The sequence below is a fragment of the Chlorocebus sabaeus genome, chromosome 16, assembly GCF_047675955.1.
Source record: "Chlorocebus sabaeus isolate Y175 chromosome 16, mChlSab1.0.hap1, whole genome shotgun sequence".
Lineage (NCBI taxonomy): Eukaryota > Metazoa > Chordata > Mammalia > Primates > Cercopithecidae > Chlorocebus > Chlorocebus sabaeus.
In genome coordinates, this window is record NC_132919.1 from 53,687,695 (window position 1) to 53,706,939 (window position 19,245).

General features: G+C 45.6%; 1 protein-coding gene across 10 annotated transcripts in view; it reads left to right on the forward strand.

Moving 5' to 3' along the window:
- The window catches only part of SLC39A11 (solute carrier family 39 member 11), a 563,219-nt gene that overhangs the window by 63,393 nt on the left and 480,581 nt on the right, over positions 1–19,245 (forward strand). For 3 of the 10 annotated variants that reach the window (XM_037993737.2, XM_037993735.2, XM_073005077.1), the window contains one exon: positions 13,989–14,099. The exons of the other annotated variants lie outside the window; for them this stretch is intronic. The gene's annotated coding sequence lies outside the window, so the exon portion shown is untranslated. The remainder of the gene's footprint in view (positions 1–13,988; positions 14,100–19,245) is intronic. 10 annotated transcript variants of the gene reach the window in all.

Genomic DNA, 19,245 nt, shown 5'->3' on the forward strand with positions numbered 1-19,245 from the left:
CACATTTTCTTTGTCCATTCATTCATCCAGGGATGGACATCTAGTTGCTTCTACCTCTTGGCTATTGTGAATAACGCTGCAACGAACAAAGGTGTGCAACTATCTCTTCGAGATCCTGTTTTCAATTCTTTTGGGTATATATCCAGAAGTGGGATTGCTGGATCATATGGTAATTCTATTTTTAATTTTTTGAGAAACCTCCATCTAGTTTTCCATAGCAGCTACATCATTGCGCATCCCCACCAACACATGTATAGCTTTTATTGTTTTTAAAAAAGGAAAAAAAAAATGTAAACAGGATCATCTGCATAGTTTCATTCACTTATTCATTCACGAATATTTATTGAGTGCTCACCCATGGCTAGACAGTGGAGAGTTACATTGAACCAGACAAATCACTGCCCTCTTGGAGTTAGTCTTTTTTGGGGAGATAGTAAACAAATAGACACATCATTCTGCTAGAGAAATAGAAAAGAGTTTAATTTAGCTATGTTTTGGGGGAAAAAGTGGTGTCAGGGGTTCCAGAATAGAAATAGAGGGACTGGCCCTTCTTATGACCCTTCCCAGGTCAGGCTTCCGCAGAAACCCAATTGGAGCCAGTTATTGCAAGCCTACTCACCAGACTTACAAAAAAAAAAAAAAAAAAAAAAAAAAAAAATGAAGTAAGGGGGCAGGGTCCGTGGCTCATGCCTATAACCTTGAGTCCAGGAGTTAAGGCTGCAATGAGCTTTGATTGCACCGCTGCATTCTAGCCTGGGTGACGGAGCCAGACCTTGTGTCTAAAATAAATTCATAAATTAATAATAATAAATTAAAGTGAGGCTGGGCGCAGTGGCTCATGCCTGTAATTCCAGCTTTTAGGGAGGCAGAGGCAGGAGGATAGCTTGAGCCCAGGAATTTGAGACTTGCCTGGGCAATATAGTGAGACCCCATTCTCCACAAAAAGGAAAAAAAAAAAGACAAAAATTAAGGTGAAATTCACATAACGTAAAATTAACCATTTTAATTGAACAATTCAGTGGCATTTAGTATATTTGCAGTGTTCTACAAGGAATAAGGGAGGAGGCCACCCCTTATATTGTCTTATGCCCAATTTCTGCCTCCAAAGAAAGAAAAAGTAAAAACTAAAAGGCAGAAATGAAAGCCACAAGCAGGCAGCCCGGCGCCGCACCCTGGGCCTGGTAGTTAAAGATCGACCCCTGACCTGATTGGTTCTGTTATCAACAGATTACAGACATTGTATAGGAATGCACTGTGAAAATCCCTATCTTGTTTTGTTCTGATCTAATTACCAGTGCATGCATCCCCCAGTCACGTATCCCCTACTCGCTCAATCGATCACGACCCTCTCAAATGTACCCCCTTAGAGTTGCGAGCCCTTAAAAGGGACAGAAATTGCTCACTCGGGGAGCTCGGCTCTTGAGACAGGAGTCTTGCCGATGCCTCTGGCCGAATAAACCCCTTCCTTCTTTAACTCAGTGTCTGAGGAGTTTCGTCTGCAGTTCGTCCTGCTACAGTACCACTTCTATGACTTTCCAAAAAAATTTTAGTCACTCCAAATTAAAACCCTGTACCCATGAAACAGTCATTACCTATTCCCCACTCTGGCAGCCCCTGACAGCTACCAATCTGCTTTCTCTCTCTCTCTCTTTTTTTTTTTTTTTGAGACAGAGTCTTGCTCTGTCGCCCAGGCAGGAGAGCAATGCCATGATCTCGGCTCACTGCAACCTCCACCTCCTGGGTTCAAGCGATTCTTCCGCCTCAGCCTCCCGAGTAGCTGGGATTACAGGCACCCACCATCATGCCCAGCTAATTTTTGTATTTTTGCAGAGACGGGGTTTCACCATGTTGGCCGGGCTGGCCTCCCAAAATGCTGGGATTATAGGATTGAGCCACTGCGCCCAGCCAAATCTGCTTTCTCTTTCTAGAGTTACCTATTCTGGCTGTTTCTTACAAATGAAATCATACAATATGTGGCGTTTTGTGTCTGGCTTCTTTCACTGAGCATAATGTTCTGGAGGTTCATCTGCCTTGCGGCATGGATCAGCATTTCATGTCTTTTCATGGCTGAATAAAAATATTCTATTGTATGGATAGATCCCATTGTGTGCATCCATTCATCAGTTGATGGGCATTTGGGTTGCTTCTACCTTGTGCTTGTTGTGAATAGTACTGGCATGAACCTTTATGTACAAGGATTTGTTTGAGTCTCTGTTTTCAATTTTGGGGGATACTATGATCACAGATTTTTTGCAGCTTAGGACTCACTCAGATTCCATCCATTGTAAGAAGCAGAGGGTGACGTGACTTGGCTCAGTGAGTTAGTGAAGCTTCAAATCTGAACTGGGGTTGGGATTTCCAGGCAGTGTTCCCACCACTGCACATGTTATAGTTTCATTTCCATCCCCTTCCCTGCCAGGCTGGGCCTCCAGAGGTTGTCTCCTGAGGCCTTACCTTCCCACTGCTGTTCCTAAGGGAGCTGGAGGTGGAATCAGGCTGTCCTCGACAGCAGGGGTTGGGCTCTGACTTCATATCTGCCCCCATGTAAGGCCTTTTTGTTTGTTTGTTTTTTGAGTCGGAGTCTCGCTCTGTTGCCCAGGCTGGAGTGCAGTGGCATGTTTTCGGCTCACTGTAACCTCTACCTCCCAGGTTCAAGCGATTCTCCTGCCTCAGCCTCCCAAGTAGCTGGGATTACAGGTGCCCGCCACCACGCCTGGCTAACATTTGTATTTTTAGTAGAGACCGGGTTTCGCCATGTTGGTCAGTCTGGTCTCAAACTCCTGACCTCAGGTGATCCCCCTGCCTCAGCCTCTTGAAGTGCTGGGATTACAGACGTGAGCCATCATGCCTAGCCCAATGTAAGGCCTTTGGTGTGGTAGCCTTTGTTTTGGGAGCAGTGATAGGTGTTATGGGCCAGTAGAAGTGACAAGGGGAGGTTGTGGAAACTGCTTTTGCTGGAGGAAATCACACTATCTCTTTGGATCTCCTTTCACGGATCCCGCCAATGGATCCCCTAGGGCAGGAAAGAGATCCTTGCCCTGGGATTGGGATCCAAGTGATTCTAAGATTCACTGAGCTGGCTGGGTGTGGTGGCTCACTCCTGTAATCCCGTCATTTTGGGAGGCCGAGGTGGGCGGATCACGAGGTCAGGAGATCGAGACCATCCTGGCTAATATGGTGAAACCTCGTCTCTACTAAAAATATAAAAAATTAGCTGGGCGTAGTGGCAGGCGCCTGTAGTCCCAGCTACTCGGGAGGCTAAGGCAGGAGAATGGTGTGAACCCAGGAATGAGCCAAGATCGCGCCATGGCACTCCAGCCTCGGTGACAGAGCGAGACTCCGTCTAAAAAAAAAAAAAAAAAAAAAAAAAAAAAAAAAAAAAAAAAAGATTCACTGAGCAGGTGGCAGAGGAGGCCGAAGGCCTTGGTGCTGAAGTTCTCTTTGGGTTCAGATGCTTTCTACTTTAGGAAGAATGATTTGTTAATCTCCAAGCATCACCCATTGGTGCTACCAGGCAGTGCCATCACTGGTCAAATTAAATATAAGCAAGAAAGAGGAAAATGGATAAATGGATATTGAGTGGGGAAAAAAGAACAGAGCCTGCAGAGCAGAAAATGAGAACAGAAATGAGACGTACCCACAGTGGAGAGGGCCGTGCCTCCTGCGGGCCCTGAAGCTCAGTTGCCTGCCTCTGTCTTTGACCTTGAGGAGCTGAATTTTCTCCAGCACTTAGCAAAGAGCCCAGTGTGTGGTGGATGCTCATAATGAGTCAGTTAGCACAAATCAATGATGTCTTCCATTGGAATGAGGCTGGGATGGAGCACCTGGAGCTTGCCAAGTTGCCACTGAACCCAAATCTTGGAGATTCTTTCTCCCTGAGATGGTAAATCTTGGGCATCCAAGTAACTCAGTTTCCTGTGCTCCAAGCAGAATCAAGAAGTGAAATATTAGCTAGTTTGGGTTCAATTTTGAAAATAATCATGTCTAGGTCACTCTGGCTTCAGGTTCTCAATTTTCTGATTGACAGAGGTTGGGATAACTCTGTATTCACGTACTAGTCTGATGGACAGACTAGCCCGTGGCATCCCCGGGCAGAGCTGCTTTTATTTTCCACTCTATTCCTTAACTGACCACTGGGGAACATCTGCATTATCTAATTTATTCCTTTGGAGCATTTAATTTTGGATGATTGCTGCTTAAAGGTCATTTCCAAATAAACATGGAATGAAAGGTCACTGTACCCAGTGGAAAAATTATCATAAAGCAGCTTTAGTACTGCTCAATGCCACTGCTGACCTCTCCTGCTGGCCAGCAGAGCCTGTTCCAGGACTAATTGTCTTGCCTTTTGCTTCTCAGCTTTGGATTTGGGGATGGAGGTTAGCAATTGGATGCCAACAGGTCCAAATCTCATTGCACATCTTTATTTATTGAAGTGCAGGCTAAGCTGTGGAGGCCCAGAGATGGGATTAAGTCATTTCCAAAAATCACCAAGGAGTAATACAAGCTTTGGCCAGCATTGCTGAATAACGGTGCTCCCATCCCAGATAAATCAGAAGCCTAAAGACCAGTAGAAGAAAGTGTGGATTTGTTGAGCAGTATTTTGGAAGAACATAAGGAAGGGAAATTATAGCAAAAGATCAGGGAAGCTTGCCTTTGTATTTTCCAAATAGTAAAGAGGGAAAACACTTCAAACCAAGACTTGTTAATTTACTGCCAGTCCTGGGGCATGTTCCTAGAATAGAGTGCACAGTAGATAGTTTGTCTGCACTTGAGAGGAAATACTGGAGTGACAAAGAAGATGCTCTGTGGGAGTTCTATCATTTATTCTCTCTGCTGGCTTAGGTGGCAGGTAGATGGGATGAATGTCATGAGGATGGCAAGTTGGGATTTTAGCAAGGAATTCACCATAATGCTTGGGCAAGCTAGGTGGACTCGAGAGCTGCCCCCAGGGGCAAGAGCCCAGTGAGGTGTGGGTTACAACAGAGGGAAGGGTATGTGCAGTGGGTTGCCACGGTGAGGAAAAAGAGTGTGGTCAGGAGGATCAAAAGGATTAAGGAGGAAAGCAAAAGGCCCTGCAAATTGAAGAGAGAAGGCAAAGAAGAGTGGACGACACAGAAGTGAAATTGGTGGTCGGGAGGGTAGAGGGAGAGGTGGGTTCTGTAGAGAATGCAGAGTTCCAGGGGCTTGCTTACGTTTAGAACGGGGCAAAGGTGGTTCTGTGCTAAGTGCTTTACACGTAACCTTCATACATGACATCGGCATTGTGAGTTTGCCCATTTTATAGATGAAATAGAGGTACTAGTTAATAACAGGCAGAAGCATGTTAGAATCCTGGCCGTCGGACAGCAGGGCTCCTGTGCTGAACCGCTGTTCAACCTGCCTCTCTGAGGATACGGCTGGGCATTAGCACACAGGAAGGCCTCAAACACTGGGGGAAGATACCAGTGAGGTGCTATTTATTACCTATCAGATTTAGGGGGAAAAAAAGAATTCCAAGTCATTGGTAATGGAAGTGAAATTTGGAGAACGCTTTCAGGAGTGTAATTTGGCAATATCTATCAAAATGAAACATGCACACACCCTATGGCCCAGCTTGCACTTCTTGGAATGGGTCCTGTAGAAATACCTTCCTTGGTGCTAAAAGATAGGTGCCTAAGAATAGTCGTTAGAGGCTGGGCTCTGTGGCTCTTACCTATAATCCCAGCACTCTGGGAGGCCAAGGTGAGAGGATCGCTTGAGCCCAGGAGTTTGAGACCAGCCTGGGCAACGAAAAGAGACCTCATCGCTATTGAAAAAAAAAAAAAAAAATTAGCCAGGCACAGTGGCTCACATCTGTAATCCCAGCACTTTGGGAGGCGGAGGCGGGTGACTCACTTGAGGTTAGGAGTTCAAGACCAGCCTGGCCAACATGGTGAAACCCTGTCTCTACTAAAAATACAAAAATTGGCCGGGCACAGTGGTTCACGCCTGTAATCCCAGCACTTTGGGAGGCTGAGGCAGGTGGATCATGAGGTCAGGAGATCAAGACCATCCTGGCTAACACAGTGAAACCCTGTCTCTACTAAAAATATAGAAAAATTAGCCAGGCGTGGTGGCGGGCGCCTGTAGTCCCAGCTACTCGGGAGGCTGAGGCAGGAGAATGGCGTGAACCCGGGAGGCAGAGCTTGCAGTAAGCCGAGATCGCGCCACTGCACTCCGGCCTGGGCGACAGAGTGAGACTCCGCCTCAAAACAACAACAACAACAAAAACCCCAAAAATTAGCCGGGCGTGGTGGCAGGTGCCTGTAATCCCAGCTACTTGGGAGGCTGAGGCAGGAGGATTGCTTGGGCCTGGGAGGCAAAGGCTGCAGTGAACTGAGATCATGCCACTGCACTCCAGCCTGGGCAACAGAGCAAGACTCCATCTCAAAAAAAAAATTAAAAGAAAAAAAGAATCGTTAGAGCATCAGACAATGCAAAAGATTAAAAACATCCTCAAAGTCCTACGGGAGGGGACTGGCCAATTTTAACACAGCCCAGCTCCACAATGGTGCACCGCAGACACGATAAAGAAGGAAGAGGGAGAGTGGTGTGAAGCCTCCTGGGAAAGTATCTATGATATGCCACTAAAGTGAAAAAGACAAGTTCCAGAGTAAGATATATGTGATAAAATATGATAGTATAATTTAGTAATTATGTAATTAATGTAATTGTAGCTCATATAATTTTATCTATACTTATAAATTTACACTTACATAAGTAAATATACAGAAATACATGTCACATTAAATAATTAGAAGTTATATGTATATATGTGTACATACATTTGGGTGTATTTATATAGATATAAACTTGTGTGTATATGTATGTGTATATATGTGTGTATATATCTGTATCTATATATGTTTGCATATGACAGTAAAACATTTTAGAAGGAAATATCCAAGCTGTTTGCAGTGGTTACTTCTGTTGGTAAAGATAGAAGGAGGAGGATTTTACTTCATTTTAATTTAATTTAATTTAATTTAATTTTTTTGAGACAGGATCTTGCTCTGTTGCCTAGCCTGGAGTGCAGTTGTGTGATCTCTGCTCACTGCAGCCTCCACCTCCTGGGCTCAAGTGATCCTCCTGCCTCAGCCTCCCAAGTAGCTGGGACTACAGGCACATGCCACCATGCTTGGCTAGTTTTTTAAACTTTTTTTTGTAGAGACAGGGGTCTCGCTATATTGCCCAGGTTGCTCTCGAACTCCTGAACTCAAGCAATCCTCCTGCATTGGTCTCCAAAGTGCTGGGATTACAGGCATGAGCCATCACACCAGGTCTACTTTTTACCTTATATCCCTCATAAAGGAAGGAAGGGAGGAAGGAAGAAGGGAGGGAGGAAGGGAAGGAAGGAAGGAAGGGAGGGAGGGAAGGAAGGAAGGAAGGAAGGAAGGAAGGAAGGAAGGAAGGAAGGAAGGAAGGAAGGAAGGAAGGAAGGAAGGAAGGAAAGGATGGAGGGAGAGAATGGTGGGTTATGGGTGACTTTTCTTTCTCCTTTGTTCTTTTTGGTATTTTCCAAAGTGGAGAAGGAGGATGAGGCACAAAGTGAGAAGAATGAACCCTGTCTGTAGACAGCCATTGTGCCCACAGGAAGCAGGGAGGCCCAAGGCTTCATGTTCTTGTCAGGGCACTCAAGCCTCAGCACACTCTGTGAGGTCGTGTTACAAGTGGAGAGCTGAGAGAGGAGAGCTAGTGGGTGGTGAGGGCCTGGGCTTGGTCAAAGGAAGAATGGTTGGAAAAACAGATTTTTAGGTGCAAGGAGAGAAGGGTTGCGGAGAGGACCTGAATGCTGTTTTTACATAAGAGGGAAAGGATTGATGAGGCCTCAGAGCAAAGCTGAAGCTACCGGGTAGCAATTCTCTGGAAAGAGACACCACACTTTTAATCGATGGGCAGGAGAGTCCCTGCCACAGGTCGGGTCTGGAAAGCGGTGGTGCTTCCACCCGTGGGTGATGTCGTGGGGGATGTTGTGGTTCAGCCTTGGACTCAGAGAAGCTGAGGCTCTGCTGTGCCTCTTCCTTGACATTTAAGGGATTTGTGGCCTCCTGCCCCCACGTGTTCCCAGGCCTGTTATTCAGGCTTTGTGCACTTTACACTTTTGTGCACAAACATGGCTTTGCGCATGGTAAAACATTAGGTATTATATGTAGTTTTTTAGAGGTCTTGAGATGGGTCAGGCATGGTGGCTCATGCCTGTATTCCCAGCACTTTAGGAGGCTGAGGCCAGTGGATTGCCTGAGCCCAGGAATTTCACCAACCTGGGCAACATGATGAAACCCTGTCTCTACAAAAAATACAAAAATTAGCCGGGTGTGGTGGTGCATGCCTGTAGTTCCAGTTACTAGGGAGGCTGAAGTGAGAGGATTGACTAAGCCCATGAGGTGGAGGCTGCAGTGAGCCATGAGCACACCACTGCACTCTAGCCTAGGCAGCAGAGTGAGACCCTGTCTCCAAAAAATAAATAAATAAATAGATAGATAAATAAATAAATAAATAAATAAATAAATAAATGGTCTTGAGACCTCTCCCCTGTCCTTTCCACCCCTATCCCCAACCTAGCCATTGGAGACTCTCTGGTCTAAGGGAGAAGGAGGTCTTTGAACCAATAAATTCACTGGTGAAGTTGGCAAATTTATTTATTGAGTGCCTACTCTGGATTTATTTCTTTAGGTGCTGGATATGCCAGGCTGAACGACATCACCATTGTCTTCCTACTCTGGAGTTGGCATGCTCATAGGGAAGACAGATAGACCAAACAAACACCACAGCCCCTCTCCCTGGTCCCCTACCATTGAAAACAAATCAATGAAATCTCTACAAGTTGTTTTCACATGCTGATCCCAAGATCCACATCCTTATCCACGACTCCTTCATTCAGTGAATGTTTAATGATCACGTCTGTTTAAAAGCAACCGCATTGTGCATGGGCCACCGTCTTATTGATCCCCGAGTTCCTGACGTTCATCCTGGCAGCAAGACCTTCTGATTATCTGATGCCGAAAGAGGGAGAAGGGGTGGTCTCTCCTTCTAGGCTGGCGCTGGCTTCAGGAAGCCAGGCTGGCAGGCTCAGCCACGGTTGCTCTCTGTGAAACACAAAGCTCCCTCCATAAACTTGCGTGATGTCAACCACCAGATTCATGTCTTGATTCCCTCTAGATTGGCTCTATCTTGCTGCAAAGCAATTACTTTAGTGTCTAGTCAATTCCTATAAGATGACGAAGCAAGCTCAGAGCTCAGGCCCTAAGAAGGCATACAAGAAGAGAAAGAGATCTGACCAACAGGCAGAATTGGGGCTGCTTATCATGTGGATGTCTTATCACTTTCTCTGTTTTCATGACTTAAGAACCCTGGGGGGCCAGTGGCTCAATGCCTATAACCTCAGCACTTTTGGAGGCTGAGGAGGGTGGATTGCTTGAGGCCAGGAGTTCGAGACCAGCCTGGCCAACATGGCAAAACCCTGTCTCTAAAAAAAATACAAAAAGAAATTAGCCGGGCTTAGTGGTGTGTGCCTGTAGTTCCAGCTACTTGGGTGGCCGAGGCAGGAGAATTGCTTGAACCTGGGAGGCGGGGTTGCATTGAGCCAAGATTGCACCACTGCTCTCCAGCCTGGGCAACAGAGCGAGACTCTGTCTCAGAAAGTAAAAATAAAAAAGTACCCTGGGGTCCTAGGTAAAACAGAGAGGCTGGTTTCTGATTCCCAGGCCCTGACAGATGCTCTGCGTCCGTTCATTGTCATGGGTGGAAGCTACCCTGTTCCAGCAGTGCACAGCTGTGATCCAGATGTCAAACTTAGCCCAGCCGCTTATCCCATATTTTATTTCAGACATGCTATGATTGGAGAGGAGCATCAGTTAGTTGGAGAGAATGCAGAAAGAAGCCACAATAATGAGAGCATTAGGAAATGGGACTACCTACTGTAGGGGTCAGAGGAAGAGCCAAGTGGGGGAAAATAAAGCTGAAAAAAGGCCAATTAATGATCTTTGAGCACAGAACACACTATCGTGTAGAAGAGAGCTGCAATGTGGCCTTGTTGAGAAGGTTTAAACTGTATCATTAAAGAGTTAGGTTAGGCGAGGCAAAGTTACACAGTAGAATTCCACACTTTGTGGAGCCTAAGACTCTGCAACCCAAGGATGCAGTATTATTTTGTGAACCATCAAGAAAGAAAAAGAAAAGTGTATGGTTCAAAACTCTAATACTTGCTTATACTTACAATATTTAATTTTTCCTTACCGAAAGAGCTCTTTTATGACCGGATGTGGTGACTTACACCTGTGATCCCAGCACTTTGGGAGGCTGAGGCAAGTGGATCATTGGAGGTCAGGAGTTTGAGACCAGCCTGGCCAACATGATGAAACCCCGTCTCTGCAAAAATTAGCCAGGCGTGGTGGTGGGTGCCTGTAATCCCGGCCACTCAGGAGGCCAAGGCAGAAGAATCGCTTGAACCCGGGAGGCGGAGGTTGCAGTGAGCCAAGATCATGCCGCTGCACTCCAGCCTGGGTAACAGAGCGAATCACTATCTCAAAAAAAAAAAAAAAGAACTTTTTAGACTTAGTTTTATTATGTACTGTGCATACTCATAAAGAAAACTATACATCTATGCATACATATAAGTATACATTTTACATGCATATAAAGGAAATATAGTTACATTAATTGGAAGAGGAATCGCTTCTTAAAACTTTCTCATATTTGAGTCTGATGCTTCTCAATCACTTTTCAAGTCAGAGTACTTGAGATAGTACTTTTTTCATATATTATCGTCTTTGTCTAGAGTATCGGTGATGTAGCATGTCTTAAAAGATTCCTTAAAAGAAGTAAAGGTCATTGTTGCTAATTATTGTTGCTAATATCGATTTAAGCCAAGTTTGCCAATTTAAGTCAAATATGTAGAGCAACACTTCTCATCTCGAGCCTAATCCAAACGTCCCGGAGGGCTTGAGGCACGGCTTGCTGGACCCCAGTCCCAGAGATTTTCTCTCTTTCCTTCTTTCTCTCTTTCCCTCTTTCCCTCTTTCTCTCTCTCTCTCTCCCCCCCTTTCTCAGATGGAGTCTTGTTCTGTTGCCCAGGCTGGAGTGTGGTAGTGTGATCTTGGCTCACTGCAGCCTCCGCCTCCCAGGTTCAAGCAATTCTCCTGCCTCAGCCTCCCGAGTAGCTGGGATTACAGGCACCCGCCATCATACCTGGCTAATTTTTGTAGGGACAGGGTTTCACCATTTGGGCCAGGCTGGTCTTGAACTCCTGACCTCAAGTGATCCGCCTGCCTTGGCCTCCCGAAGTGCTGGGATTACAGGCGTGAGCCACCGCGCCCAGCCCACTCCCAGAGATTCTGACTCCGTAGGTCCGGCATGGAGCTCGAGAATGTGCATTTATTTCCTGCCAGCTGCCAGGTGGCGCTGCTGTTGCTGGTCCAGGCACCATACTCTGAGCAGTACTGATGCAGGGTAGGGTTGGCCCACTCTGCGCCTTCAGGAATGTTTCTGAAGACATCCGATTCCCTGCCTCCTCGCCTGTTCTCCATGACCATCAGTCTTTTATGGGCCAAAAGAGTACTCCCCCTTGGATTTCCCTCCAAACCTTCTGGACCATCCTGAGAGTTTTTTGCAGGTGATTTTGACATTGACGCATTGTCAGGCCCTGATGGCTGCGTCCCACCTTAAACCTGCCTGATGGCCATTGTACTGTTACTGTAAGATGAATCCAGATTTCCAAGATGCTGAATGGGGGGTGGGAGCAGGGAGGAAAAAGTACATCTTAAAATGGACAAATGCAGTAGTTTTTGTCAATGTGTTGCGTCAAGTAGTTACATGCCTTGAGGAAGGGTGTGGCCCAGGCCAGCCTGGAGGCAGAGATGGGAGCGGTTTCTCAGTCCATAAGCCTCCTGGGGCTACCCAGACACTAAACAGCACCTGCTCACAGCAGGGACCAGTGCTGCAAGTGTCCCGTCTGGTATGGCCTTCTGCCTCATGTGACGATGGTGGGGGACCGAGCCAGATGGTTCACTCTGGTGATTCTAACGTTAACTACCCAGTCTTTTTTTTTTTTTTTTTTTTTTTTCATTTTTAACAATGCTGCTAGGAAACCTCTACTGTCGTTCAGCATGGCACACTAGCAAAAAGGCAAAAGGTCTTTCTTGCACTCTGTGGCTGAAATAATAAAGAGCAGCTGTAAGTGGTGGGGCAGATGGCGTGAGCCCTGGCAGCTGGGGACTGCTTGTCTTCATTAGTGTCACTGGCAGACAGCTTCCCCTTCGACATGGGGTGGGCCCGCGGGTCACCCAGCTGGTTCTCTCTAGAAGCGTGTTGGGCATCAGTGTGGTCTTGTTTTCAAGGCTTTTTTCTTTCTTTCTTTCTTTTAGACAGGGTGTTGCTCTGTCACCCAAGCTGGAGTGCAGTGGTGTGACCTCAGCTCATTGCAGCCTCTCCCTGCACGGATCAAGCGATTCTCCTGCCTCAGCCTCTTGAGTAGCTGAGACCACACGTGTGTGCCACTACGCCTGGCTAATTTTCTAATTTTATGTAGAGACAGGATTTCCCTATGTTGCCCAGACTGGTTTCAAACTCCTGGACTCAAGTGATCCTCCCTCCTTGGCCTCCCAAAGTGCTGGGAGTACAGACGTGAGCCACTGTGCCATGCCAACCATGGTTTTCAAGACTTGAACAAACTCCTGGCAAGCACAAGCTCCCTCACGTCTCCTTTTGGCTCTTGTTTCCATGAGCACGTCTTCTTTGTCTAAGCCAATGGTCCTTGACTGGGGGCTGTTTGGCCCCTTAGGAGACATCGGGCAATATCTGGAGACATTCTTGGCTGTCACAACTGGGAGGAGGTGCAATAACAGGTGCATCTAGTAGGCAGAGGCCAGGGATGCTGTTAAACATCCTACCATGCGCAGGACAGCCCCACAGCAAGGACTCTGCCAGTGCAGAATGCCAGCGGCGCTGAGGTTGAGAAATCCCGGCCTAGTAAGCAAAGCAACCACTAGATTCAAAATGTTCTGGACTGCTGCATTCTGTTTCTTGGAATCTGGAGAAGAGAATGAAGAGAGGAAATAAAATGACTCTTTAGGCTTCTTGCAGTGTGGTGTTGTAAATGGTCATAAAAAGCTATAATTCACTTGGCACCAATTTTGGACGCTTTCTTCTGATGTTGAAACAGTAAAAATAAAATAGCACAGGCATAGACTCACGGATGCTGAAGGAACAAATTTTATCTAATAACCCTATGTTTCTCACACCTGATGGCACAGGAATTTCCCAGGAATCAGATTGAAATGCGGGTTCTCATTCATCAGGTCAAGGTGGGGCTTGAGATTTGAGATTCTACATTTATTTATTTATTTTTTTTGAGACAGAGTCTCACTCTGTTGCCCAGACTGGAGTGCAGTGGCATAATTTTGGCTCACTGCAACCTCTACCCTCCAGGTTCAAACAATTCTCCTGCCTCAGCCTCCTAAGTAGCTGGAGTTACAGGTTCCTGCCACCACACCTGGCTAATTTTTGTATGTTTAGTAGAGATGAGGTTTCACCATGTTGGCCAGACCAGTCTCAAAATCCTGACCTCAAGTGATCCACCCACCTCGGCCTCCCAAAGTGCTGGGATTATACACACAAGCCACTACACCCAGCCAAGATTCTGCATCTTTTTTTTTTTTTTTTTTTTTTTTTTTGAGACAGGGTCTTGCTCTGTTGCCCAGGCTGGAACACAGTGATGTGATCACAGCTCACTGAAACCTCCATCTCCCAGGCTCAAGCCATCCTTTCACCTCAGCCTCCCAAAGTGCTGGGATTAAAAGCATGAGCCATCACACCCTGTTAGATTTTGCATCTTTAACAGGCTCCTGGGTGGTGCCTACCTTGCAAGCCCAGGGACTACACATTGAGTAGCAAAGTAATAAAGTGACCTTTGGCTTTCTTTCATGTACAGTGTGGTGTAGAGTGACCACCTCATTTTTGTTTTGTTTGCCCAGAACTGTTCCGGTTAACACCAAAAGTCCCACATCCCTGGAAACCCCTCAGTCCTGAGTAAACCAGAACGGATGATTACCCTATCAAGCCCCACACTATCCCCAGGTTGCCAGGTAAGATTGGACCTAGTGAGCTTCTTTTCATAAGAAAGGCTCTGAGACCCGGTGCAGTGGAAATGCAAAGATGTTTGATTTACTCAGTTACGGTAAATTTCTCTCCTATTCTGGGAATGAAAACAGGTATGATGTTACATACTCCACTGCCTAACATTGGGGCATATTTTCTATCACCAGGAGGGTAGTGTTTCTTGTCCTCCACCTGTAATTCCCATTCTCCACCAACAGATTTCTCAACTCTAGTCCTTTTTTTTTTTTTTTGAGACGGAGTCTCACTCTGTCATCCAGGCTGGAGTGCAATAGCGTGATCTCGGCTCACTGCAACCTCCAACTCCCAGGTTCAAGCAATTCTTCTGTCTCAGCCTCCCAAGTAGCTGGGATTACAGGCACATGTCACCACGCCTGGCTAATTTTTGTATTTTCAGTAGAGACAGGGTTTCACCGTATTGATCAGTCCGGTCTGGAACTCCTGACCTCAGGTGATCCACCTGCCTTCGGCCTCCCAAAGTGCTGGATTGCAGGCATGAGCCACAGTGCCCGGCCTCAGCTCCAATCTTTTCTTGCCCCATCCCTGTTGCCCACTGTATCCAGATTCTTCCCCAACCCCTCCTTGGAGCAGGCCACGCCCCTACCCTAAAACTTTCATTATTTTCAGACTAATATAGTTCCTGAGGTTTTTGTCCTTAAGGGAATAAGTTTTGTAATGGGTAGAAAAAAGTAAGAGATATTTTTAACTCTTAGGTAACTGATACTCTCTCAAGGGTGAAAAATATATATAAATCATTTTTTTTAAAAGTTTCAAGATTTTATATAATTAAGGGCTACAATGTTAGATCCATAGGGTCTGTGTGGATATGGATTTGCAGATGAATTAGAGTGGAATCAGTAGGCACACCATCTAAAACTCCTTTCTACATGGCTTGGCCAGTTTCCATGTGGTTGGCCAAACACTCCTGGTTAATTCGTTTTTCCTTGTTTTGGAGACAGTCTTGCTCTGTTGCCCAGGCTGGAGAAAAGTGGCATGATCTCAGCTCACTGCAACCTCCACCTCCTGGGTTCAAGCAATTCTTGTGTCTCAGCCTCTCCAGTAGCTGAGATTACAGGCACATGCCACCACGTCCAGCTAATTTTTTATATTTTTAGTAGAGATGGGGTTTCACCATGTTGCTCAGACTGGTCTTGACCTCCTGAGCTCAGGCAATCTGCCCATCTCAGCCTCCCAAAGCACTAGGATTACAGGTGTGAGCCACCATACCTGGTCCACTCCTGGTTAATTTCTTTTGCTTGTTTTTTTTCTTATTTTTCTTTTTTCACTCCTGGTTAATTTCTACCTCTGCGCCATTGTTTAAACCAGTCTCCTCATCAAGGATGTCCTGTAACCTTTCCTTTCAGCCTACCCACATCCTTCACTTCCTGTAAGGATCTTGCCCTCACTCTGCCAGTCCCCCTCACTATTTCAGCACAGTAACCACAATCCTGCCCAGCAAAGGCTCAAAGATGGGAAGCCTCTTCAAGAGAAGAGAATGAATAAACATTAGGGAGAGGAGATCATCTCAGGTTGAGCACCCACCAGGTCTCCTTCCAGCCTAATCACCCAACATCTCTCCAGCCTCCTAGAACAGCAGCTGCACTTACTTTCTTGATTAATTTTGGACTTCGATGTTGTTGTGAGATCATGTACCGGAAGTCTTGCCTAAGAGTGTGCCCTGTAAAAATTGTCTTTGAAAAAAGTGGGTCGCCGTTCATTTATTTGACAAATGCGTATTAAGTGTCTTCGCTGTTCACCAGAGGGATAATATACATGCATTGTATTCCTCTTTAGGGCTGAGAAACCTAATTGGTATATGTATTAGTTTGTTCTCACACTGCTATAAAGCACTACCTGAAACTGGGTAATTTATGAAGAAAAGAGGTTTCATTGATTCACAATTCCACAGGCTTAACAGGAAGCATGACTGGGAGGCCTCAGGAAACTTACAATCATGGCAGTAGGCAAAGGGGAAGCAAGCACCTTCTTCACATGGCAGCAGGAGAGAGACTGAAGTGCGAGGTGCTATATTCCATCAACCAACCAGATCTCATGAGAACAGCAAGGGAGAAAGCCTCCCCCTTGATCCAATGACTTTCCACCAGGCTCCTCCATCAACATGTGGGGATTACGATTTGACATGAGATTTCAGTGGGGACACACCGCCAAACCATATCAGTATATATGTTAGAACAGCAATGGGCAAGGATTGCGAGCTGCTTATGTAGTTAACTGTTTTGCAAGGACATACTGACGTTATTGTTTTCCTTGTTTCTCAAAGCCAAGGACAGTATGTATCATTTATTCTTTACCCCCTGCAGCAGTGACTTCCAACTTTGGGTTCCCAAGTTTGATGGGGCTGCTGGTATCATGTCAATCAATTACTAATATTTCTAAATGCTGAATGAAGCAAAGGCAAATGATAATTCAGTTTCTTTGCTTTTGGCTGGAGTGACAGCCTCTCAGTTTTGGAGTCCTGGTATTTCACACTGATCTGAAGCTCTGATTGGTAGCAATATCAGTGTGTTTTTGATAAATATAAGATGGGGAAAAGAATGAATTATTTGCTAATACAGTTTGCTTGACTAAACTCTTTCAAACCATTTTTTTGTAGGGGGCTGTATTAGTTTGTTTACTATTGCTTATAACAGAGTAGCAGAAACTGAATAATTTATAAAGAAAATGAATTTATTCCTTATAGTTATGGAGGCTAAGAACACAAAGGTCAAGGGGCTGCATCTGGTGAGGGCCTTCTTGCTGGTGGGGACTCTGCAGAGTCCCGAAGTGGTGCAGGTTATTACATGGCGGGGGGCTGGGTGTGCTAGCTCGAATCTCTCTTCCTCTTCTCGTAAAGTCACCAGTTCCCCTCCCATGATAACCCATTAATCTATGAATCCCTTATGATCTTTTTTCTTTTTTTTTTTGAGATAGGGTCTCATTCGGTACCCAGGCTGGCATGCAGTGGCATGACCTTGGCTCCCTGCAGCCTCAACCTCCCAGGCTCAAGCCATCCTCCCATCTCAGCCTCCCAGGTAGCTGGGACTACAGGCACATGTCATCACGCCTGGCAAATTTTTGTATTTTTTGTAGACACAGGGTTTTGCCATGTTGCCCAGACTGGTTTCAAATTCCTGGGCTCAAGTAATCCTTCTGCCTTGACCTCCCAAAGTGCTGAGATTATAGGCATGAGCCACCATGCCCAGCCCCAATCAACTTTTAAAGGCCCCACCTCTCAATTCTGGTACATTGGGGATTGAGTTACAACATGAGTTTTGGAGGGCATATTAAAACCACAGCAGTCGAGTTAGAGCAAGAATAATAGCTGGCTTACATGCTAGGTAATCAGTGCTTGTTAAAATTAATACAGAATGAATTTGGTATTAAAATGGACTAGAAGGTGCTTGCCCACTATGGCTATGGAAAGTTCTAGAAGAACTCAGTGTAGCCTTCTCAACCTCAGAAGCAGGCACCTTGGGAGACAACATTCTAATGTCCAAGTGCCAGGTGGCTCCCTGATGGCAGCTTTGGGTACATGTCAGGGGCCCTGTGGAAAGTCCCACTTTCTACCCTTTTCTGGGGCTGGAGGGAGGGAAAAAGGGGCCTTTGGCTTAGACACTTTGCCCTGAACCTGTGGTTTCCTGGAAGCATCCAGGTAGCATTTAGGAAGACAGAAGGATGGAGTCTCTGGTGGGTGGTGAGAGTCCATGGGTCTGTAGGCCCCGCACGGCTCAGATGTTCCGTCAAAGCCCAGGCCTCGCCAACCATCTGTCTATGAAACTGATAGGGAAGAGACATGAATCGCAGAGTGAGAGGCTGGCCTGGTGGTGAAGGCAGACCCCAGGGGCTCGGAGGAGGACCCTGTGCTTGTAGGAAGAAGAGTGGGAGGGAGGAAAGGAGGGAGCTTCCTTAGGCCTTTGGTTCTCATCACATGGAGACAACCTCATTCTGCAGCTGGTCTGTTGAAGAGCTAATGAGGTGAGGAAAATTCTTGGGAAATGATGGATTAAAACAAACCATGGAAACCTTCAATGGAAACTGGCTTTCCAAAGAGTTGGGTGTGGATATAAACTGGCTTTCCAAAGAGTTAGGTGGCTGTGGATATAAACACAGAGTTTATTTTATTGTTTGAGAGTCGTGTGTTGAAAATTAGGAGCCCTGGGTTTTGTGACTGTGTGTTGATACCTACTTTAGGTCTTATTGCTTAAGCTCAATGAGCCTTACTTTCTGTATTCAACCTTTTTTTATACCTTATTAAAATATACTTAAATTATAAAAGGAAGATAACATTACAGAAAGAGGGGGAAAACCTACGCTCTTATCACCCAGTGCCCCAACTACTTTAAATTATTAGGAATTCCCTGCCAGTCTTCTGTGATTTGCATATTACTGTTTTTTTAAAAACCATTGCAAGGATCACGTGGCATATATTTTTGTATACTACTTTTTTCACAAGCTTGATATCATAAATATTTCCTATAGTTCTATGATGGTTATCATTTAGCAAATGGCATAAAAGTCCATTGCACAAATGGGTGCAGCACACCAACAAGGCACATGTATACATATGTAACGAACCTGCATGTTGTGCACATGTGCCCTGGAACTTAAAGTATTAAAAAAAAAAAAAAAGTCCATTGCACTTGCGCTCTGTAGTTTAACCTTTATTGAGTGTTAAGATGATCAGTATCTTTTTTCCCCTTATATTTTGAATAGTTTTATTAAGCAAGTTCCTGGGAAATCGTATTGATGGGTCAACACCCACCCTACTCTAGTGGGAGTAGAGGGCACAGGGCAATTTGTAGGGTGCCATCATTTAATTAGACAAATGATTTTTTGAGTGCCTTTAACGTGTGAGGCTTTGACTTTCTGTGTGCGTTATTGTATGTTACAGGGTCCGATTGAGGTTTCCTGAGTATGTGGCAAGACTGTGAAGCCTTGCTGATTAGGATGACTTTAGGTAAAAGACCAGTGTGAGTCTGTGTAAAGTCTCAGTGACATATTATTTTAAAATAATTGCAGAAATCTCACCATGAAATGGCTATAGTATTCACAACTCTCTCTCTCCATGTGTCAAGACCTGGGCAGGGAACTTCAGTTGTTTGTCAGAGGATGCAC